Genomic DNA, 24,776 nt, shown 5'->3' with positions numbered 1-24,776 from the left:
TGTTTAAATTGAGAAGTTTTCTGTGGTTTTTATTTAAATTATTAGCAAATACAATGTTAAATATGAGATGCAGTGGAATTGTTAGGTCACCCATGGTACATCAGGGGAACTGTGGTGTCCCTTCACATCCACGCAACTTGGGAAGGATACTCCGCAAGACCTGTGGAAGAGAATAGTATGAGGTTCCAGCTATTGGTAATAGTGTCACCTTGGTATGGAAAAGATGAGGTACAAGCAACACGACACAAGCAGGTTACAGTGGGCCCAAATGCAACCCCCCGGCACTTGCGTAACTACACATCCAAACATTCCCTGACATAGCGTAAGCATTGGTGTGTCAGGGCATGATTGGATGTAGTTTTGCAAATGCCGGAGGGCTGCACTTTGGACATGCAGGGGTGACATGGACAGGAGGGAGTTTTGGGCAATACATCTCACCTGAGGAGGGTTGTCAGCTACATGGCGGAGGTTCAGGTCCACATCACAAGTAGGTCGCCCATGGTACATCAGGAGAAATGTCGTGTCCCTTCACATCCACACCACTTGGGAAGGATACTCCGCAAGACCTGTGGAAGAGAATAGTATGAGGTTCCAGCTACTGGTAATAGTGTCACCCTGGCATGGAAAAGACAAGGTACAAGCAACACTTTGACACAATCAGGTTACAGCAGCCTTTGTCTCAAATTCAACCCTCCGGCACTTGAGAAATTATACATCCAAGCATGCCCTGACACAGCGTAAGCATTGGTGTGTCAGGGCATGATTGGATGTGCAGTTTTGCAAACGCCGGAGGGCTGCACTTTGGACATGCAGGGGTGACTTGGACAGGAGGGAGTTTTGGGCAATACATCTCACCAGAGTGGGGTTGTCAGCTACATGGCGGAGATTCAGGTCCACATCACAAGTAGGTCGCCTATGGTACATCAGGAGAAATGTCGTGTCTCTTCACATCCACGCAACTTGGGAAGGATACTCCGCAAGACCTGTGGAAGAGAATATTATGAGGTTCCAGCTATTGGTAATAGTGTCACCCTGGTATGGAAAAGATGAGGTACAAGCAACACGACACAAGCAGGTTACAGTGGGCCCAAATGCAACCCCCCGGCACTTGTGTAACTACACATCCATACATTCCCTGACACAGCGTAAGCATTGGTGTTTCAGGGCATGATTGGATGTGCAGTTTTGCAAATGCCGGAGGGCTGCACTTTGGACATGCAGGGGTGACTTGGACAGGATGGACTTTTGGGCAGTACATCTCACCTGAGGGGGGTTGTCTGCTACATGGCGGAGGGTCAGGTCGCCCATGGTGGAGTTAGATAAATGGGTCCAATATTTGCGGCAACCCAACAACAGGAGAAAACAGGGGGTAACAGGTCGTCAACAGGACAAAACTTTGAAAACAGGCCTGGGAAGGTGCGTCAACAGGACGTAAAACTCTAAAATACATAAATAAAGATGTTTTTTTAGAATATTACAATCTCAGTTTACACGATAATACAAATGTTACAAGTATACTCACAGGCAACGGAAAAAAAGTTTTGTACCAATGTCCGTCGGGAATCATCTCCTTCGTCCATACCCACCGGTAGAGCAGAAGAACGGTTCCCGCGTCAGAAAGCACTGTGACGAAGAGTCACCGGCAAACAGTTTGCGACACATATGTTGTGTAAAATACAACATGCATTTACCATGCCGCAAACCTTTCCCAGTGAATACAAAAGAGCACCGCCGGAAGTGTCTAAACATCTAAACCGGCTTTTAAGTACCCCGAAGGCACGTTCAATTATTTGCCTCGATGCTTTGTGTGTCTCTTGGTAACGTTTTTCTGCTCTACCAACAGGATTTGACAATGGGGTCAAGAGCCACGATTTGTTGGGATAACCCACATCGCCTATAAGAAAATAAAAAAAAATGGTGGGTAATATAAAAAAAAAATAAAAAAAAATAAAAACAATTAAAATAAATACCTAACAGCCAGCCACCCGGCATCTTTCCTGTTTCGAACTTCTCAAACAGCGATGACTGACTTAGGATGAAGTAGTCGTGAGACGATCCAGGAAATCCCACAAAAATATTCAAAAATTTCATGTTGACATCACAGACCGCCTGTACATTCATGGCGTGGAAATGTTTTCGGTTCCGAAAACATTCTTCCGAATTCCATCGCGGTCTGATCTGCACGTGGGTACAGTCAATCGCGCCCAGAACATTGGGAAATTTGTATTTGGTAAAAAAGCCTAATTTGATCTCACGACATTCGCTGTCCGTCTCTGGAAATGTGATGTACTGGATCGTCAATTTGCGGAAAGCCCTAAAGACCTGGGTTATACAGCGCGACAGTGTCGACTGTGAAAAACCGCATGTTTGAGACAGTGTAGGCTGGAATGTGCCTGACGCCAAAAAATGTAACGTAGAATGTCATGGTTCAGTTGTTCCATGTCACTTCCCAATTTCCCGGCTTTCGGGGATTGGAAATGTTAAAACATATTAGGGACCTATCTACATGGTATTGGTGGAGCTTCAAACCAGGAGGCCTAGAAATATTAAATTTCTTGTCCACCGGTCTCCCACCCCTTAACTCAAGTACCTCATCTATCGATAAAGAGTATGGCACTAGTCCTGACTTTCTATGACCTTGAGGTACTTGTGAGCACACCCAGCATTCTGTTTGGTTTAAAACCTTACCCACTAATGAGTGATAGTCACTCAACGGATGACGGTCCATGTTGATATTAAGGCTGGACTGACATCTCTGGATGCACCCATCCTCAACTATGTTTTCACAATTCCTACAGATACAATTCTCTTCAGCTAACAATCCTTCACAATGTCTCTTAGTGTCATGGCTACCAGATCGTTTTCTGATACTCGCCTTTACTCGGTGATTGTGTTGCTCTTGGAATTCTACTACTCCATCCTGATCATCAGAACCCTTTCCAGATCCTTTCTCGACCTCACTGGTACTCTCACCGAAACAGACTGCTCTGGTCAACAACAGGGTCAACAGGAAAACACGGACTGCAGTCTCTTGGTGCGAGTCCATCTTACAAGAGGAGAAAGAGAAAGTTGTAATGGGGGTACAGAAATTAATTGAAGGGGAAAAAAACTTGTTACGATAATTTGTCCTCTAGTCTTTTTGTTCTTCTTGCTCAGTTGTCATCTCAAAGGTGCTGTCTCTCAGTCTTCCCACAACGAACACTCCGGTGATACAATATTCTTTCCAAATCAGTGATCTTTCTGTAAGGAGCATAAATCTTGCATTACCATTTATCTAACTTTTGTGTGACATACCATCCGTAAAACATGAAAGAACAAAAAGAGAGAGAACAATTAGGAAAAAAAAACATTGTCGGATTTCCGTTCACCATTAGGCTTTTTACACCAACATGTCCATAGGTATCTCTGCACTTTCTCCCCCACCAGTATTTCCACTCTCCACCCTTTGTGCCTGGCCAAACACAACGATGCTGGTAAGATATACTGGGGTTGGGTAGACCTCTGAAAAGACCAAGTAGTCATGTGACGTTTGTGTTCTGCTGGTGAACGTTAGCGATGAGAAGGAAACATTTAAAGATAAATTACAAAGTTTACCCGGCCGTCCCTGTGTCTACAAGGAATTGACCTCCCAATTACATTGACTGTAACCTCAGGCTTACTATCAAGGCTAATGATCAACTTCACTGGCTGCAAATTACAGGTGCTTCCCAAAATTCTTCCTATATGATCCCTGATTACAATTACGTGTGTCATAACTTTGCTTGTGTTCTTGTCTAGGAGGTCTGACTTTATGTGTGCTGTTACAGTTGCTGGCATAATGCCCTTCCCTTTTACAAAGATAACAAACCCTTGGCTTCCTCCATGTGCCAGTGGCCTGGGGTTTTGGTCGATTTGATGCCTCTTCTAGTGCTTGGATGTTCATCACCATCAACCGCTCTCCCCGTGCTTCCCTTGTTCTTTGGATATTACGGTCATGCTCGATAGCGGACTCTCTTAATGCAGCCACCGAGATACCTCTCCAGTTAGGTAGAGAGGTTTGTACCCTGATTCTTAGTGTGTCTTTTAAGCCATCCATTAATACGGACACAGCTACCTCCCTATAATGTACATTATCCTCAATGTCCGTGATCCCAGTGTATCTAGATATTTCCTGCAGTGCTCGATGGAAATATTCCGCTGCCATTTCACCTTCTTTTTGGCTAATGGAGAAAATTTTGTTCCACTTGACAACAGTTGGGAAATATACTCCTAATTGCAGATTGATTTGTCGTACATTCTCCTGAGTGTATTCCTCAGTGAGAGGTACGTCTGCGTCTAATTTACAATCAGTAATAAATTTCGCAGGGTCAATATTGGAGGGTAGACATACCCTCAGCAATGTCCGCCAATGTTTGTTATTGGGTTATGCGGAGTTACCTAATTTTTTAATGAACCTTTGGCATGCGGCTAGATCTTTCCTGGGATCAGGAAATTCAGACATAATTGTCCTTAATTCTGTCTGGGACCAGGGGCAATGCCCCTGACGTGAGTGACTCCCAGAGTGTCAGTCTGTCCATTTGGGACTGCAATCACCCTGACAGAATTAAGTTCAACTACATCATCTTGTGTTGACTCTACAATGTGAGGTGCAATTGTCTGTGCATAATATACAATGCCGTACTTACCTGTGGACACGACCTCACCTGACCCTCCATTAGGGGGCTTTACTACTGTCTTTACCGATTGGGCCGTGCCCACCTGGGTGTCTCGTATGATGGCTGCTGGAAAAGGTGCCGACATCATGCTGGGCTCAGTTTCTTGCTTGTAATCCTGAGGGAAGTTTAACATGGGGTGCAACCTGCATGGGTTAGAATTTGTACATTTATCAGTTTTCCTTCTATCATTATTACATTTACTACTATCATTATTAATACAGTTACTAAGTGCATTATTATCATCATCATATCCCAGTATGCCATTCTCTGTAGCCATTGTTTCTCAAGTTGCCATGTGTTTCCTGCTAAGGTGGGAATCAGCTGTGCCAGCTAATTCCCTTTGTATCTCACCTTCCTGTTGCCATAACTGTAAACAATCATAATGCCTAATCCTCTGTTTTGCAGATTTTATTAGACATATCCTTTTTCTTAGATTTTGCAATACCTCAGGATTCAAACTGCCGACCCTGGGGTACTGTTCACCATCATCCTCAGTCATTCGTTCCCATTCTTTGCATAAGACCTGTGTGTGTGATCCATATTTCTCACACATTATATACCGTGCTGTCCCTTTGGGCCAACCAATACCAACGTGAACCCTTGTTGATAGTCCCTTACTTGAGCAACTGGTCCCCATTATTTGCAGGTATTGCTTTCTCAGCGAACCCTTACAAAAATACAAGTTCCCAGAGGTAAGGCGACGGTGAAAGTCCAACGAGTGCCTTCACCCACTCTCGCCCCTATTGGCTGATACGAATTCCAGCAGTGTGCCCACCACTGGTCGTACCCAATCTCGGGATCTTTTTGGAACCTCTATTTACTGAGAGCGTGTGGGAGTATGCTACCCCTCCCAGTAAATATCAGTTGTTGGAGATTTCCTGAGTGAACAGCGAAACTCACTTAAAATAACTAAAACCTACACAAATCACGTTAAAGTGTACAAATAGGGTTTTTGATCCCGCAAAGCGTACGCAAATTGCGTAATGGGTATCAAGGCAACTAACTAATGCACACAATTACATGCGGTACAGTCGCACTGCATATAAGTAACTATTACTTATCCGCTGAACGACCAATGAAATCGGTTGTTCAGGCTGCGAAACCTTCAGCTGGAGCATTATACTAACGGGCCTATATGGGTACTACGCCAACCCCCGGGGCTGCGCTTTCTACCTCTGACCTTTCTTTTTGGTCACGGTTTTCAGAGCGTTGCGAGAGTTTGCCGTTTTCTGACTTCGCAGTCCTCTTGTCTGCTGATACTAATTGCTCCTTTACCTTATACAATGTTAACGTGAGCAAGCCAATCCCACGCCACCAAGTCTCCACTCACCTGGTGTGGTCTCCGAAGGTATCTCGATTTCTGGGTTCACAAAAAAGAATACCTTTATTTGCACACTCACTCCTGTTCACTCATATGCACACTGATTTTTCTGTACAGAAATTACTTTCATTCAGGCAAACAGTTCAATCATCGAGTTTTGCAATAGAAAAAGGTTCTTTTTAAACTAAACTTTTTGGAAACTGAACAAACTTGTGCTATTATCACGTGGCTACTATACCGCCCACACTAAAACAATGCTATCATGTGATTTGAATTTAGTGGGCGTATCCGTACGCACGCTGCGTATTATACGCCACATGTGTAGGCCTTTGCGTTTGCGTATGTAATCTCGCACGTTGCCCGAGACACGTATACAAAAGGCCAGATACGCTCACAATAACACAAATAACACGCTTCTATAAATGTAAACGATGTTCAACTATAATCGCTTACCGAACACCACACAGTATCTTCTGTGCTGCATGCGTGTTTTTACAATTACTCCCTTAAGTATTACTTTATAATATCAACTAAATAGCACCAAATTTCCTCAGCACGTGTCTAGCAATCAATTCTAATGGCAACAAGAGAGTAGCTATGCGAAAATACACAGATACAATTCTAAATTAATCTAGTAATCAATGCTTCCAATAGTATGATTCATATTGGGTAGCTATCTTGTAGAACATACATTGATATAAACACACACATAATTATAATATTATCTCTATGTACCCATTAAGTGTTTCTAATTTGCATATGAATGCTGTGCTTTTGACTGTCTGTGAAGGTGATTTTTTCACTGCCAGGAAAAAAAGCAGCCATACAGGTTAATTTGCATTTCAATTGCTATCCTACAACAAACAGAGTTTACCTGAATCACAGAGGTAAGGAGAGAGAAAAAAACAAAAAACAAAACAAAACTTTTTTTTTATCTGTGTGTGTCATTCCTAAATTAAATATTCATTTTACTATTATCTTTCATTAAGCCCCATCTGAAACTATTTGTAATTGATTATGACATTGGTTAAATAAATGCATTGGTAACTCAAATGGTGATTTCTTTTTGACCATGGCCGGCTTATTATTCCTGAGTAGACTGAAAATCAGCTATTTTAGAAAAACATTTTTTTGGACCTTCCCAAAATGGCCGCTGCTCCTCCCCCTTCCACATCCATGAAGGTTACACAAAATGGAGGACAGACCATGCGGCTTCCTTTGTCACAAAAAAATCACCATGCAAGCCCCTGAAGTTATTTTAGGCCTAAGTTAAAAACAACAACAACAACAACAACAACACTATATCAGGCTTTTGCAGCAACTTTTAAATATACTTTTAAACCTACTTAAACAGATAAGCAATCCAATCTGAATAAAACACAATATGACTCATTTGAACCTTGTTTTGTAACAATATGATCAGATTTGCAGAGTACAGGTGTGTGCGTGTGTTGCGTGTTTTGCGTGCGCAGTTGGCACCAAACAGAAATTAAACAGATTTAAAAGACAATAGCTTAACGTTCTTACCTTTCGGTTCTGGATCCCACCAGCAGCCCTACAAACCAAGCAGAGGAGACGCTTATCCGATCAGCACTACCGTATCCCCAACCACCAAACGGATAACAGGGGATACTACTTTCCCGCCCTTTGCTGACGGATAAAGTCTACCCGGTTCCGCTTGGCTGCGGATATGAGGAGGCCCGGATGAGTCCCCCAATTGATAAAGTCAAATATTTACCTTTGAACATAAGCTATGTATTAACACCATGAAGCCGTTATGGCCGCTAAACCACGTGCACGTGCTACGCACTTTGTACGCTATTTGCATATAAAGACTTTGCACGTGGTACGCACGTAACGTACACACGCTGCGCTGGGCGTATGGAATACACACAGCAGGCGCACACACAGTTCATAACCTTTTAGACCTTGTTATGTTAAACACAGAGATGATATGCTTAAACTCTAAACCTTACTCATAAAGCACTGCAGCGATGTGACGCTGGAAAACCTTAATAATGCGTATGCAATATGAGCGATTGAGACGCTCAGAAACCCTTAGTAGTAAATGATGAAATACACATGACCTGGTAAGGTTCCAACACCTTCATAGAAGATACTTTTAGTATGAAAAAGGGGAAAACAATTACAGCTTATACACTACAGACCTAACATTAATATCTAAACATAATAACAAGAAATAAGATATAAACATTAGCAAAGCACACAGAGTGAGAATGAATGGCATACACAAAGAATAACAAAATGGCTACTGAGAAATATACATACATGAGAAAGTTTCGCCGGCGCAACCTGAATTCAGTCCTCAGCTATCAAGGAGAAAGCCTTCAGAGTCTTGTGTGTCAATGCCTGTTGCAAGCTATATTTATTCACTAGCTCAAGACATACTACAATAGACACTGTGTGCTCTTTTTCCATTGGTTAGGGGGTGGGACATGTCCTGCACCAGGGGCCATTGGTTAGTTCAAGAAGTGGGTGATGACTAGGACTTGTTAGTATTCCAAATTCCTGTCTGTCTGGAATGTTGTGGGTAGCTATTGTTTCGGATCTTCCAAACAAACTGGCTCTGGGCTTTGTTTACCCCACTGTCCCCTCCTTTAGTTGAGACAATGACAACTGAGCACTTATTATTCTGGAGAGAAACCTGGCCCTATTCATAAACAAAGGTGTAAGCCCTCTTCATAGAATCTCAAAGCTTAGTGTAAATAAGGCCATTGTATCTCAACTGTGGGAAATTCATGTGTGAATTCCATTCTGATCATCTGCCCATTTGTAATATATTTTAAATGCAATTTTATATCTATTTTCTACTTCTGCGCATAACTATACGCAGAAATATGTGAATCTTTCCTAACTATCATAGGAATATTACTCTTAAAATACCCTACAGCTGGATACTAAACACCACCTTTCAACCTTTATCTGAGCCTTCCTAGCATGTAAAGAGGAATCTCTCTGTCCAAGAACCGTTTAAACGTAACATACTTGCTGACGATGTCTAGGGGAATATTAACTATAAAACACACTATATGGGTTAAATATGTTGCGATCGAGTCGCCCGCTACATGCTCACAAACTCTACCGTAAATGCGCATACCACGCGCGTGATCGCCGGCGCGATCTTACGCAATTTGCGGATATGAGCACGCACCGCAGACTTGGTGCACGTACAGCAGGCATGTGCATGGGGTTAGTACAAGGCATGTGAATCAAGATATTTTTCGACTTTGACAATATATATATATATATATAATATATATATACACACACTCATACATACATATGGAAACCCCCCCCCCCCCCCCCCCCCCGAAAATCATGCGTTTGCCACTGATACAATACAGAGAACAATGCAGCAGGGGATTAAGTCATTACAGCAGAGGATTAAGTCTGACTGGCCAGTCACAGTTAATCCTATTAACCGTCAAGATAAATGTGGAAACATCTGTACATGAATAGTGTTCATCAGAGGTTCCATATTGTGAGAAACCATCATACAGGTAAGCTGCATGTTGAATTGAAAAGAAAATCATGTTGCCACGCCCCTTCTGTTATGTGACCATGCCCATTTTTTTCCAGCATGCGCACACAATTTCTTTGTAAGGCTTTTGATTTCTTTTTTTTTTTGGAGGGGGGGGGGGGGGGCATTCTAAATTTTGCCCTGGGCTCCAATAACCCTAGTTACGCCTCTGGTGAATAAATTCCATGCGCATGTGCGTGGTGTCTACTCTGTGGAGAGAGGGACTGGGGACGGTGCCAGCAGCTCCCACAGTGACAAAAACAGAAGGTGTGGCTCACGGGCACAGCATTTCCCACAAAGCCACACCCCCAGTCATGAGGCCACGCCCCCAAGTGCAGTGGTGCCGATTTCAATTTACAAGAAGGCGGAAGGTAGGACAATGTAGACTTGTGTGTATCCCACATTTATACCTCCTTATAACTGAAAAGATGGAACAGTGGAGAGGAAAAGCGTGTAAATACAGGGTGAGCACAGTAGGTGTGTGTTCATGTAAACAGAGGTAAGGGTGGGTTCATGCAAATGCGGGTAAGGGTGAGTTCATGCAGTAAGGGTGGGTTCATGCAAATGTGGCTAAGGGTGGGTTAATGCAAATGTCGCTAAGGGTGGGTTCATGCAAACGCGTCTAAGGGTGGGTTCATGCAAATGCGGCTAAGGGTGGGTTCATGCAAATGCAGCTAAGGGTGGGTTCATGAAAATTCGGGTAAGGGTGGGTTCATGCAAATGAGGCTCTTGTATTCCTGCAGAAACGTGTATACGGCTGTAAGGCACCATGGGAGTTTTTAGCAGCCGTACAAACGCTAAGCCGCCGCCCTCTGGGAGAGTATCTTAGCAGAAGTGCGAACGAAAGGATCACAGAGCGGCTACAAAAAAAAAAATGTGCAGTTTCAGAGTAGCTCCAGACCTACTCCCCTCCACTACCCCTCATCCTCAGCACCTTTCCTCTCCACCACTCCTCCTCATCCTCAGCACCTTTTCTCTCCACCACTCCTCTTCATCCTCAGCACCTTTCCTCTCCACCACTCCTCCTCATCCTCTCCACCACTCCTCCTCATCCTCAGCACCTTTCCTCTCAACCAATTCTCCCCATCCTCAGCGCCTTTTCCTCGCCACCACTCCTCCTCATCCTCAGAACCTTTCCTCACCACCACTCCTCCTCATCCTTAGCACCTTTCCTCTCCACCACTCCTCCTCATCCTCAGCACTCTCCTCTCGACCACTTATCCCCATCCTCATCGCCTTTTCCTCGCCACCACTCCTCCTCATCCTCAGCACCTTTCCTCTCCACCACTCCTCCTCATCCTCAGCACCTTTCCTCACCACCACTCCTCATCATAAGCACCTTTCCTCGCCACCAGTCCACTTCATCCTTAGCACCTTTCCTCTCCACCACTCCTCAACCACAGCACCTTTCCTCGCCACCACTCCTCCTCATCCTCAGCACCTTTCCTCTCCACCACTCCTCCCCATCCTCCGCACCCTTCCTCTTAACCACTCCTCCCCATCCTCAGCACCTTTCCTCTCCACCACTCATCCACAGCACCTTTCCTCGCCACCACTCCTCCTCATCCTCAGCACCATTCCTCTCCACCACTCCTCCCCATCCTCAGCACCTTTCCTCTCCACCACTCCTCCTCATCCTCAGCACCTTTCCTCGCCACCACTCCTCATCCTCAGCACCTTTCCTCGCCACCACTCCTCCTCATCCTCAGCACCTTTCCTCTCCACCACTCCTCCTCATCCTCAGCACCTTTCCTCTCCACCACTCCTCCCCATCCTCAGCACCTTTCCTCTCCACCAATCCTCCCCATCCTCAGCACCTTTCCTCGTCACCACTCCTCCTCATACTCAGCACCTTTCCTCTCCACCACTCCTCCTCATCCTCAGCACCTTCCCTCTCCACCACGCCTCCTCATTCTCAGCACCTTTCCTCTCCACCACTCCTCCTCATCCTCAGCACCTTACCTCGCTACCACTGCTCCTGTTCCTCAGCAACTTTCTTTGCCACCACTCCTCCTCATCCTCAGTGCCTTTCCTTGCCACCTCTCCTCCTCATCACCTTTCCTCGCCACCACTCCTCCTCATCCTCAGCACCTTTCTTCGCCACCACTCCTCCTCATCCTCAGCACCTTTCCTCTCCACCACTCTGCCTCATCCTCAGCACCTTTTCTCTCCACCACTCCTCCTCATCCTCAGCACCTTTCCTCTCCACCACTCCTCCTCCTCCTCAGCACCTTTCCTCTCCACCACTCCTCCTCATCCTCAGCACCTTTCCTCTCCACCACTCCTCCTCATCCTCAACACCTTTCCTCTCCACCACTCCTCCTGATCCTCAGAACCTTTCCTCTCGACCAATTCTCCCCATCCTCAGCGCCTTTTCCTCGCCACCACTCCTCCTCATCTTCAGAACCTTTCCTCTCCACCACTCCTCCTCATCCTCAGCACCTTTTCTCTCCACCACTCCTCCTCATCCTCAGCACCTTTCCTCCCCACCACTCCTCCTCATCCTCAGCACCTTTCCTCTCGACCACTTATCCCCATCCTCATCGCCTTTTCCTCGCCACCACTCCTCCGCATCTTCAGCACCTTTCCTCTCCACCACTCCTCCTCATCCTCAGCACCTTTCCTCGCCACCACTCCTCCTCATCCTCAGCACCTTTCCTCTCCACCACTCCTCCTCATCCTCAGCACCTTTTCTCTCCACCACTCCTCCCCATCCTCAGCACCTTTCCTCTCCACCAATCCTCCCCATCCTCAGCACCTTTCCTCGTCACCACTCCTCCTCATACTCAGCACCTTTCCTCTCCACCACTCCTCCTCATCCTCAGCACCTTCCCTCTTCACCACTCCTCATCCTCAACAACTTTACTCTCCACCACGCCTCCTCATTCTCAGCACCTTTCCTCTCCACCACTCCTCCTCATCCTCAGTGCCTTTCCTTGCCACCTCTCCTCCTCATCACCTTTCCTCGCCACCACTTCTCCTCATCCTCAGCACCTTTCCTTGCCACCAGACCTTCACATCACCTTTCCTCGCCACCACTCCTCCTCATCCTCAGCACCTTTCTTCTCCACCACTCCTCCTTATCCTCAGCACCTTTCCTCTCCACCACTCCTCCCCATCCTCAGCACCTTTCCTCTCCACCACTCCTCCTCATCCTCAGCACCTTTCCTCTCCACCACTCTGCCTCATCCTCAGCACCTTTTCTCTCCACCACTCCTCCTCATCCTCAGCACCTTTGCTCTCCACCATGCCTCCTCATCCTCAGTACCTTTCCTCTCCACCACTCCTCTTCATCCTCAGCACCTTTCCTCGCCACCACTCCTCCTCATCCTCAGCACCTTTCCTCGCCACCACTCCTCCTCATCCTCAGCACCTTTCCTCGCCACCACTCCTCCTCATCCTCAGCACCTTTCCTCGCCACCACTCCTCCTCATTCTCAGCAACTTTCCTCTCCACCACTCCTCCCCATCCTAAGAACCTTTCCTCTCCACCACTATACCTCATCCTCAGCACCTTACCTCGCTACCACTGCTCCTGTTCCTCAGCACCTTTCCTCGCCACCACTCCTCCTCACCCTCAGCACCTATCCTCTCCACCAATTCTCCTCATCCTCAGAACCTTTCCTCTCCACCACATCTCCACAACCTCAGAACCTTTCCTCTCCATCTCATCCTCAGCACCTTTCCTCTCCACCACTCCACCTCATCCTCAGCACCTTTCCTCTTAACCACTCTGCCTCATCCTCAGCACCTTTTCTCTCCACCAGTCCTCCTCTTCCTCAGCACCTTTGCTCTCCACCAAGCCTCCTTAACTTCAGCGCCTTTTCCTCGCCACCACTCCTCCTCATCCTCAGCACCTTTCCTCACCACCACTCCTTCACATCCTCAGCACCTTTCCTCTCCACCACTCCTCTTCATCCTCACCACCACTCCTCCTCATCCTCAGCACCTTTCCTCTCCACCACTCTGCCTCATCCTCAGCACCTTTTCTCTCCACCACTCCTCCTCATCCTCAGCACCTTTCCTCTCCACCACTCCTCCTCATCCTCAGCGACTTTTCCTCGCCACCACTCCTCCTCATCCTCAGAACCTTTCCTCTCCACCACTCCTCCTCATCCTCAGCACCTTTCCTCTCCACCACTCCTCCTCATCCTCAGCACCTTTCCTCTCCACCACTTATCCCCATCCTCATCGCCTTTTCCTCGCCACCACTCCTCCTCATCTTCAGCACCTTTCCTCTCCACCACTCCTCCTCATCCTCAGCACCTTTCCTCGCCACCACTCCTCCTCATCCTCAGCACCTTTCCTCTCCACCACTCCTCCTCATCCTCAGCACCTTTTCTCTCCACCACTCCTCCCCATCCTCAGCACCTTTCCTCTCCACCAATCCTCCCCATCCTCAGCACCTTTCCTCGTCACCACTCCTCCTCATACTTAGCACCTTTCCTCTCCACCACTCCTCCTCATCCTCAGCACCTTCCCTCTCCACCACTCCTCATCCTCAACAACTTTACTCTCCACCACACCTCCTCATTCTCAGCACCTTTCCTCTCCACCACTCCTCCTCATCCTCAGCACTTTACCTCGCTACCACTGCTCCTGTTCCTCAGCAACTTTCTTTGCCACCACTCCTCCTCATCCTCAGTGCCTTTCCTTGCCACCTCTCCTCATCACCTTTCCTCGCCACCACTTCTCCTCATCCTCAGCACCTTTCCTCTCCACTACTCCTCCTCATCCTCAGCACCTTTCCTCTCCACCACTCTGCCTCATCCTCAGCACCTTTCCTCTCCACCACTCTGCCTCATCCTCAGCACCTTTGCTCTCCACCATGCCTCCTCATCCTCAGTACCTTTCCTCTCCACCACTCCTCCTCATACTCAGCACCTTACCTCGCTACCACTGCTCCTGTTCTTCAGCACCTTTCCTCTCCACCACTCTGCCTCATCCTCAGCACCTTTTCTCTCCACCACTCCTCCTCATCCTCAGCACCTTTGCTCTCCACCATGCCTCCTCATCCTCAGTACCTTTCCTCTCCACCATTCCTCCTCATACTCAGCACCTTACCTCGCTACCACTGCTCCTGTTCCTCAGCACCTTTCCTCGCCACCACTCCTCCTCCCCCTCAGCACCTATCCTCTCCACCAATTCTCCTCATCCTCAGAACCTTTCCTCTCCACCACATCTCCTCATCCTCAGCACCTTTCCTCTTAACCACACTGCCTCATCCTCAGCACCTTTTCTCTCCACCAGTCCTCCTCATCCTCAGCACCTTTGCTCTCCACCAAGCCTCCTTAACTTCAGCGCCTTTTCCTCGCCACCACTCCTCCTCATCCTCAGCACCATTCCTCACCACCACTCCTTCACATCCTCAGCACCTTAATTCTCCACCACTCCTCTTCATCCTCAGCACCTTTCCTCACCACCACTCCTCCTCATCCTCAGCACCTTTCCTCGCCACCACTCCTCCTCATCCTCAGCACCTTTCCTCTCCACCACTCCTCCCCATCCTCAGCACCTTTCCTCTCCACCACTATACCTCATCCTCAGCACCTTTCCTCTCGACCACTTATCCCCATCCTCATTGCCTTTTCCTCGCCACCACTCCCCCTCATCCTCAGCACCTTTCCTCTCCACCACTCATCCTCAACCTCAGCACCTTTACTCGCCACCACTCCTCATCCTCAGCACCTTTCCTCGCCACCAGTCCACTTCATCCTTAGCACCTTTCCTCTCCACTCCTCATCCACAGCACCTTTCCTCGCCACCACTCCTCCTCATCGTCATCGCCTTTTCCTCGCCACCACTCCTCCTCATCCTCAGCACCTTTCCTCTCCACCACTCCTCCTCATCCTCAGCACCTTTCTTCACCACCACTCCTCATCATAAGCACCTTTCCTCGCCACCAGTCCACTTCATCCTTAGCACCTTTCCTCTCCACCACTCCTCAACCACAGCACCTTTCCTCGCCACCACTCCTCCTCATCCTCAGCACCTTTCCTCTCCACCACTCCTCCCCATCCTCCGCACCCTTCCTCTTAACCACTCCTCCCCATCCTCAGCACCTTTCCTCTCCACCACTCATCCACAGCACCTTTCCTCGCCACCACTCCTCCTCATCCTCAGCACCATTCCTCTCCACCACTCCTCCCCATCCTCAGCACCTTTCCTCTCCACCACTCCTCCTCATCCTCAGCACCTTTCCTCGCCACCACTCCTCATCCTCAGCACCTTTCCTCGCCACCACTCCTCCTCATCCTCAGCACCTTTCCTCTCCACCACTCCTCCTCATCCTCAGCACCTTTCCTCTCCACCACTCCTCCCCATCCTCAGCACCTTTCCTCTCCACCAATCCTCCCCATCCTCAGCACCTTTCCTCGTCACCACTCCTCCTCATACTCAGCACCTTTCCTCTCCACCACTCCTCCTCATCCTCAGCACCTTCCCTCTCCACCACGCCTCCTCATTCTCAGCACCTTTCCTCTCCACCACTCCTCCTCATCCTCAGCACCTTACCTCGCTACCACTGCTCCTGTTCCTCAGCAACTTTCTTTGCCACCACTCCTCCTCATCCTCAGTGCCTTTCCTTGCCACCTCTCCTCCTCATCACCTTTCCTCGCCACCACTCCTCCTCATCCTCAGCACCTTTCTTCGCCACCACTCCTCCTCATCCTCAGCACCTTTCCTCTCCACCACTCTGCCTCATCCTCAGCACCTTTTCTCTCCACCACTCCTCCTCATCCTCAGCACCTTTCCTCTCCACCACTCCTCCTCCTCCTCAGCACCTTTCCTCTCCACCACTCCTCCTCATCCTCAGCACCTTTCCTCTCCACCACTCCTCCTCATCCTCAACACCTTTCCTCTCCACCACTCCTCCTGATCCTCAGAACCTTTCCTCTCGACCAATTCTCCCCATCCTCAGCGCCTTTTCCTCGCCACCACTCCTCCTCATCTTCAGAACCTTTCCTCTCCACCACTCCTCCTCATCCTCAGCACCTTTTCTCTCCACCACTCCTCCTCATCCTCAGCACCTTTCCTCCCCACCACTCCTCCTCATCCTCAGCACCTTTCCTCTCGACCACTTATCCCCATCCTCATCGCCTTTTCCTCGCCACCACTCCTCCGCATCTTCAGCACCTTTCCTCTCCACCACTCCTCCTCATCCTCAGCACCTTTCCTCGCCACCACTCCTCCTCATCCTCAGCACCTTTCCTCTCCACCACTCCTCCTCATCCTCAGCACCTTTTCTCTCCACCACTCCTCCCCATCCTCAGCACCTTTCCTCTCCACCAATCCTCCCCATCCTCAGCACCTTTCCTCGTCACCACTCCTCCTCATACTCAGCACCTTTCCTCTCCACCACTCCTCCTCATCCTCAGCACCTTCCCTCTTCACCACTCCTCATCCTCAACAACTTTACTCTCCACCACGCCTCCTCATTCTCAGCACCTTTCCTCTCCACCACTCCTCCTCATCCTCAGTGCCTTTCCTTGCCACCTCTCCTCCTCATCACCTTTCCTCGCCACCACTTCTCCTCATCCTCAGCACCTTTCCTTGCCACCAGACCTTCACATCACCTTTCCTCGCCACCACTCCTCCTCATCCTCAGCACCTTTCTTCTCCACCACTCCTCCTTATCCTCAGCACCTTTCCTCTCCACCACTCCTCCCCATCCTCAGCACCTTTCCTCTCCACCACTCCTCCTCATCCTCAGCACCTTTCCTCTCCACCACTCTGCCTCATCCTCAGCACCTTTTCTCTCCACCACTCCTCCTCATCCTCAGCACCTTTGCTCTCCACCATGCCTCCTCATCCTCAGTACCTTTCCTCTCCACCACTCCTCTTCATCCTCAGCACCTTTCCTCGCCACCACTCCTCCTCATCCTCAGCACCTTTCCTCGCCACCACTCCTCCTCATCCTCAGCACCTTTCCTCGCCACCACTCCTCCTCATCCTCAGCACCTTTCCTCGCCACCACTCCTCCTCATTCTCAGCAACTTTCCTCTCCACCACTCCTCCCCATCCTAAGAACCTTTCCTCTCCACCACTATACCTCATCCTCAGCACCTTACCTCGCTACCACTGCTCCTGTTCCTCAGCACCTTTCCTCGCCACCACTCCTCCTCACCCTCAGCACCTATCCTCTCCACCAATTCTCCTCATCCTCAGAACCTTTCCTCTCCACCACATCTCCACAACCTCAGAACCTTTCCTCTCCATCTCATCCTCAGCACCTTTCCTCTCCACCACTCCACCTCATCCTCAGCACCTTTCCTCTTAACCACTCTGCCTCATCCTCAGCACCTTTTCTCTCCACCAGTCCTCCTCTTCCTCAGCACCTTTGCTCTCCACCAAGCCTCCTTAACTTCAGCGCCTTTTCCTCGCCACCACTCCTCCTCATCCTCAGCACCTTTCCTCACCACCACTCCTTCACATCCTCAGCACCTTTCCTCTCCACCACTCCTCTTCATCCTCACCACCACTCCTCCTCATCCTCAGCACCTTTCCTCTCCACCACTCTGCCTCATCCTCAGCACCTTTTCTCTCCACCACTCCTCCTCATCCTCAGCACCTTTCCTCTCCACCACTCCTCCTCATCCTCAGCGACTTTTCCTCGCCACCACTCCTCCTCATCCTCAGAACCTTTCCTCTCCACCACTCCTCCTCATCCTCAGCACCTTTCCTCTCCACCACTCCTCATCCTCAGCACCTTTCCTCTCCACCACTTATCCCCATCCTCATCGCCTTTTCCTCGCCACCACTCCTCCTCATCTTCAGCACCTTTCCTCTCCACCACTCCTCCTCATCCTCAGCACCTTTCCTCGCCACCACTCCTCCTCATCCTCAGCACCTTTCCTCTCCACCACTCCTCCTCATCCTCAGCACCTTTTCTCTCCACCACTCCTCCCCATCCTCAGCACCTTTCCTCTCCACCAATCCTCCCCATCCTCAGCACCTTTCCTCGTCACCACTCCTCCTCATACTTAGCACCTTTCCTCTCCACCACTCCTCCTCATCCTCAGCACCTTCCCTCTCCACCACTCCTCATCCTCAACAACTTTACTCTCCACCACACCTCCTCATTCTCAGCACCTTTCCTCTCCACCACTCCTCCTCATCCTCAGCACTTTACCTCGCTACCACTGCTCCTGTTCCTCAGCAACTTTCTTTGCCACCACTCCTCCTCATCCTCAGTGCCTTTCCTTGCCACCTCTCCTCATCACCTTTCCTCGCCACCACTTCTCCTCATCCTCAGCACCTTTCCTCTCCACTACTCCTCCTCATCCTCAGCACCTTTCCTCTCCACCACTCTGCCTCATCCTCAGCACCTTTCCTCTCCACCACTCTGCCTCATCCTCAGCACCTTTGCTCTCCACCATGCCTCCTCATCCTCAGTACCTTTCCTCTCCACCACTCCTCCTCATACTCAGCACCTTACCTCGCTACCACTGCTCCTGTTCTTCAGCACCTTTCCTCTCCACCACGCTGCCTCATCCTCAGCACCTTTTCTCTCCACCACTCCTCCTCATCCTCAGCACCTTTGCTCTCCACCATGCCTCCTCATCCTCAGTACCTTTCCTCTCCACCATTCCTCCTCATACTCAGCACCTTACCTCGCTACCACTGCTCCTGTTCCTCAGCACCTTTCCTCGCCACCACTCCTCCTCCCCCTCAGCACCTATCCTCTCCACCAATTCTCCTCATCCTCAGAACCTTTCCTCTCCACCACATCTCCTCATCCTCAGCACCTTTCCTCTTAACCACACTGCCTCATCCTCAGCACCTTTTCTCTCCACCAGTCCTCCTCATCCTCAGCACCTTTGCTCTCCACCAAGCCTCCTTAACTTCAGCGCCTTTTCCTCGCCACCACTCCTCCTCATCCTCAGCACCATTCCTCACCACCACTCCTTCACATCCTCAGCACCTTAATTCTCCACCACTCCTCTTCATCCTCAGCACCTTTCCTCACCACCACTCCTCCTCATCCTCAGCACCTTTCCTCGCCACCACTCCTCCTCATCCTCAGCACCTTTCCTCTCCACCACTCCTCCCCATCCTCAGCACCTTTCCTCTCCACCACTATACCTCATCCTCAGCACCTTTCCTCTCGACCACTTATCCCCATCCTCATTGCCTTTTCCTCGCCACCACTCCCCCTCATCCTCAGCACCTTTCCTCTCCACCACTCATCCTCAACCTCAGCACCTTTACTCGCCACCACTCCTCATCCTCAGCACCTTTCCTCGCCACCAGTCCACTTCATCCTTAGCACCTTTCCTCTCCACTCCTCATCCACAGCACCTTTCCTCGCCACCACTCCTCCTCATCCTCAGCACCTTTCCTCTCCACCACTCCTCCCCATCCTCAGCACCTTTCCTCTCCCACACTCCTCCTCATCCTCAGCACCTTTACTCGCCACCACTCCTCATCCTCAGCACCTTTCCTCGTCACCAGTCCACTTCTTCCTTAGCACCTTTCCTCTCCACCACTCCTCATCCACAGCACCTTTCCTCGCCACTACTCCTCTTCATCCTCAGCACCTTTCCTCTCCACCACTCCTCCCCATCCTCAGCACCTTTCCTCTCCCCCACTCCTCCTCATCCTCAGCACCTTTACTCGCCACCACTCCTCATCCTCAGCACCTTTCCTCGCCATCAGTCCACTTCATCCTTAGCACCTTTTCTCTCTACCACTTCTCATCCACAGCACCTTTCCTCGCCACCACGCCTCCTCATCCTCAGCACCTTTCCTCTCCACCACTACTCCCCATCCTCAGCACCTTTCCTCTCCACCACTCCTCATCCACAGCACCTTTCCTCTCCACCACTACTCTTCATCCTCAGCACCTTTCCTCTCCACCACTCCTCACCATCCTCAGCACCTTTCCTCTCCCCCACTCCTCCTCATCCTCAGCACCTTTACTCGCCACCACTCCTCATCCTCAGCACCTTTCCTCGCCACCAGTCCACTTCATCCTTAGCACCTTTCCTCTCCACCACTCCTCATCCACAGCACCTTTCCTCACCACCACTCCTCCTCATCCTCAGCACCTTTCCTCTCCACCACTCCTCCCCATCCTCAGCACCTTTCCTCTCCACCACTCCTCATCCACAGCACCTTTCCTCGCCACCACTCCTCCTCATCCTCAGCACCTTTCCTCTCCACCACTCCTCCCCATCCTCAGCACCTTTCCTCTCCACCCCTCCTCCCCATCCTCAGCACCTTTCCTCGCCACCATTACTCATCCTCAGCACCTTTCCTCGCCACCACTCCTCCTCATCCTCAGCACCTTTCCTCTCCACCACTCCTCCTCATCCTCAGCACCTTTCCTCCCTCCACTCCTCCCCATCCTCAGCACCTTTCCTCTCCACCAATCCTCCCCATCCTTAGCACCTTTCCTCGTCACCACTCCTCCTCATACTCAGCACCTTTCCTCTCCACCACTCCTCCTCATCCTCAGCACCTTCCCTCTCCTCCACTCCTCATCCTCAACAACTTTACTCTCCACCACGCCTCCTCATTCTCAGCACCTTTCCTCACCACCACTCCTCCTCATCCTCAGCACCTTTTCTCTCCACCACTCCTCCCCATCCTCAGCACCTTTCCTCTCCACCACTCCTCATCCACAGCACCTTTCCTCGCCACCACTCCTCCTCATCCTCAGCACCTTTCCTCTCCACCACTCTTCCCCATCCTCAGCACCTTTCCTCGCCACCATTACTCATCCTCAGCACCTTTCCTCGCCACCACTCCTCCTCATCCTCAGCACCTTTCCTCTCCACCACTCCTCCTCATCCTCAGCACCTTTCCTCTCCACCACTCCTCCTCATCCTCAGCACCTTTCCTCTCCACCACTCCTCCCCATCCTCAGCACCTTTCCTCTCCACCAATCCTCCCCATCCTCAGCACCTTTCCTCGTCACCACTCCTCCTCATACTCAGCACCTTTCCTCTCCACCACTCCTCCTCATCCTCAGCACCTTCCCTCTCCTCCACTCCTCATCCTCAACAACTTTACTCTCCACCACGCCTCCTCATCCTCAGCACCTTTCCTCTCCAACAGTTCTCCTCATCCTCAGCACCTTTCCTTGCCACCAGACCTTCACAACACATTTCCTCGCCACCACTCCTCCTCATCCTCAGCACCTTTCTTCGCCACGACTCCTCCTCATCCTCAGCACCTTTCCTCTCCACCACTCCTCCCCATCCTCAGCACCTTTCCTCGCCACCACTCCTCATCCTCAGCACCTTTCCTCGCCACCACTCCTCCTCATCCTCAGCACCTTTCCTCTCCACCACTCCTCCTCATCCTCAGCACCTTTCCTCTCCACCACTCCTCCGCATCCTCAGCACCATTCTTCTCCACCAATCATCCCCATCCTCATCACCTTTCCTCATCACCACCCCCCCCTCATACTCAGCACCTTTCCTCTCCACCACTCCTCCTCATCCTCAGCACCTTCCCTCTCCACCACTCCTCATCCTCAACAACTTTACTCTCCACCACGCCTCCTCATTCTCAGCACCTTTCCTCTCCACCACTCCTCCTCATCCTCAGCACCTTACCTCGCTACCACTGCTCCTGTTCCTCAGCAACTTTCTTTGCCACCACTCCTCCTCATCCTCAGTGCCTTTCCTTGCCACCTCTCCTCCTCATCACCTTTCCTCGCCACCACTCCTCCTCATCCTCAGCACCTTTCTTCGCCACCACTCCTCCTCATCCTCAGCACCTTTCCTCTCTACCACTCTGCCTCATCCTCAGCACCTTTTCTCTCCACCACTCCTCCTCATCCTCAGCACCTTTCCTCTCCACCACTCCTCCTCATCCTCAGCACCTTTCCTCTCCACCACTCCTCCTCATCCTCAGCACCTTTCCTCTCCACCACTCCTCCTCATCCTCAACACCTTTCCTCTCCACCACTCCTCCTGATCCTCAGAACCTTTCCTCTCGACCAATTCTCCCCATCCTCAGCGCCTTTTCCTCGCCACCACTCCTCCTCATCTTCAGAACCTTTCCTCTCCTCCACTCCTCCTCATCCTCAGCACCTTTTCTCTCCACCACTCCTCCTCATCCTCAGCACCTTTCCTCTCCACCACTCCTCCTCATCCTCAGCACCTTTCCGCTCCACCACTCCTCCTCATCCTCAGCACCTTTTCTCTCCACCACTCCACCCCATCCTCAGCACCTTTCCTCTCCACCAATCCTCCCCATCCTCAGCACCTTTCCTCGTCACCACTCCTCCTCATACTCAGCACCTTTCCTCTCCACCACTCCTCCTCATCCTCAGCACCTTACCTCGCTACCACTGCTCCTGTTCCTCAGCAACTTTCTTTGCCACCACTCCTCCTCATCCTCAGTGCCTTTCCTTGCCACCTCTCCTCCTCATTACCTTTCCTCGCAAACACTCCTCCTCATCCTCAGCACCTTTCTTCGCCATTACTCCTCCTCATCCTCAGCACCTTTCCTCTCCACCACTCTGCCTCATCCTCAGCACCTTTTCTCTCCACCACTCCTCCTCATCCTCAGCACCTTTCCTCTCCACCACTCCTCCTCATCCTCAGCACCTTTCCTCTCCACCACTCCTCCTCATCCTCAGCACCTTTCCTCTCCACCACTCCTCCTCATCCTCAACACCTTTCCTCTCCACCACTCCTCCTGATCCTCAGAACCTTTCCTCTCGACCAATTCTCCCCATCCTCAGCGCCTTTTCCTCGCCACCACTCCTCCTCATCTTCAGAACCTTTCCTCTCCACCACTCCTCCTCATCCTCAGCACCTTTTCTCCCCACCACTCCTCCTCATCCTCAGCACCTTTCCTCTCCACCACTCCTCCTCATCCTCAGCACCTTTCCTCTCCACCACTCCTCCTCATCCTCAGCACCTTTTCTCTCCACCACTCCTCCCCATCCTCAGCACCTTTCCACTCCACCAATCCTCCCCATCCTCAGCACCTTTCCTCGTCACCACTCCTCCTCATACTCAGCACCTTTCCTCTCCACCACTCCTCCTCATCCTCAGCACCTTCCCTCTCCACCACTCCTCATCCTCATCAACTTTACTCTCCACCACGCACCCTCATTCTCAGCACCTTTCCTCTCCACCACTCCTCCTCATCCTCAGCACCTTACCTCGCTACCACTGCTCCTGTTCCTCAGCAGCTTTCTTTGCCACCACTCCTCCTCATCCTCAGTGCCTTTCCTTGCCACCTCACCTCCTCATCACCTTTCCTCGCCACCACTTCTCCTCATCCTGAGCACCTTTCCTTGCCACCAGACCTTCACATCACCTTTCCTCGCCACCACTGCTCCTCTTCCTCAGCACCTTTCTTCTCCACCACTCCTCCTCATCCTCAGCACCTTTCCTCTCCACCACTCTTCCCCATCCTCAGCACCTTTCCTCGCCACCATTACTCATCCTCAGCACCTTTCCTCGCCACCACTCCTCCTCATCCTCAGCACCTTTCCTCTCCACCACTCCTCCTCATCCTCAGCACCTTTCCTCTCCACCACTCCTCCTCATCCTCAGCACCTTTCCTCTCCACCACTCCTCCCCATCCTCAGCACCTTTCCTCTCCACCAATCCTCCCCATCCTCAGCACCTTTCCTCGTCACCACTCCTCCTCATACTCAGCACCTTTCCTCTCCACCACTCCTCCTCATCCTCAGCACCTTCCCTCTCCTCCACTCCTCATCCTCAACAACTTTACTCTCCACCACGCCTCCTCATCCTCAGCACCTTTCCTCTCCAACAGTTCTCCTCATCCTCAGCACCTTTCCTTGCCACCAGACCTTCACAACACATTTCCTCGCCACCACTCCTCCTCATCCTCAGCACCTTTCTTCGCCACGACTCCTCCTCATCCTCAGCACCTTTCCTCTCCACCACTCCTCCCCATCCTCAGCACCTTTCCTCGCCACCACTCCTCATCCTCAGCACCTTTCCTCGCCACCACTCCTCCTCATCCTCAGCACCTTTCCTCTCCACCACTCCTCCTCATCCTCAGCACCTTTCCTCTCCACCACTCCTCCGCATCCTCAGCACCATTCTTCTCCACCAATCATCCCCATCCTCATCACCTTTCCTCATCACCACCCCCCCCTCATACTCAGCACCTTTCCTCTCCACCACTCCTCCTCATCCTCAGCACCTTCCCTCTCCACCACTCCTCATCCTCAACAACTTTACTCTCCACCACGCCTCCTCATTCTCAGCACCTTTCCTCTC

At 50.6% G+C, this 24,776-nt stretch overlaps 1 long non-coding RNA gene across 6 annotated transcripts; it reads right to left on the bottom strand.

Annotated features, from left to right (window-relative positions):
- LOC134987314 (uncharacterized) lies at positions 1 to 23,797 on the bottom strand. Of its 6 annotated transcripts, XR_010192990.1 has the most exons (9): positions 23,681 to 23,797; positions 7,543 to 7,570; positions 6,751 to 6,817; positions 3,369 to 4,837; positions 1,523 to 3,240; positions 1,264 to 1,439; positions 856 to 983; positions 439 to 566; positions 1 to 160 (listed from the first exon to the last, which is right to left on the bottom strand). It is a non-coding gene; the product is annotated as an uncharacterized LOC134987314 (long non-coding RNA). The 6 variants fall into 6 exon arrangements; XR_010192985.1 differs by having other exon boundaries at positions 1,523 to 4,837; XR_010192986.1 differs by lacking the exon at positions 23,681 to 23,797 and adding an exon at positions 11,519 to 11,586 and having other exon boundaries at positions 1,523 to 4,837.
- Positions 23,798 to 24,776: the final 979 nt, after the last annotated feature.

This window comes from Pseudophryne corroboree (genome assembly GCF_028390025.1).
Source record: "Pseudophryne corroboree isolate aPseCor3 chromosome 8 unlocalized genomic scaffold, aPseCor3.hap2 SUPER_8_unloc_3, whole genome shotgun sequence".
NCBI lineage: Eukaryota > Metazoa > Chordata > Amphibia > Anura > Myobatrachidae > Pseudophryne > Pseudophryne corroboree.
This window is presented reverse-complemented; position numbering and strand designations above follow the sequence as displayed.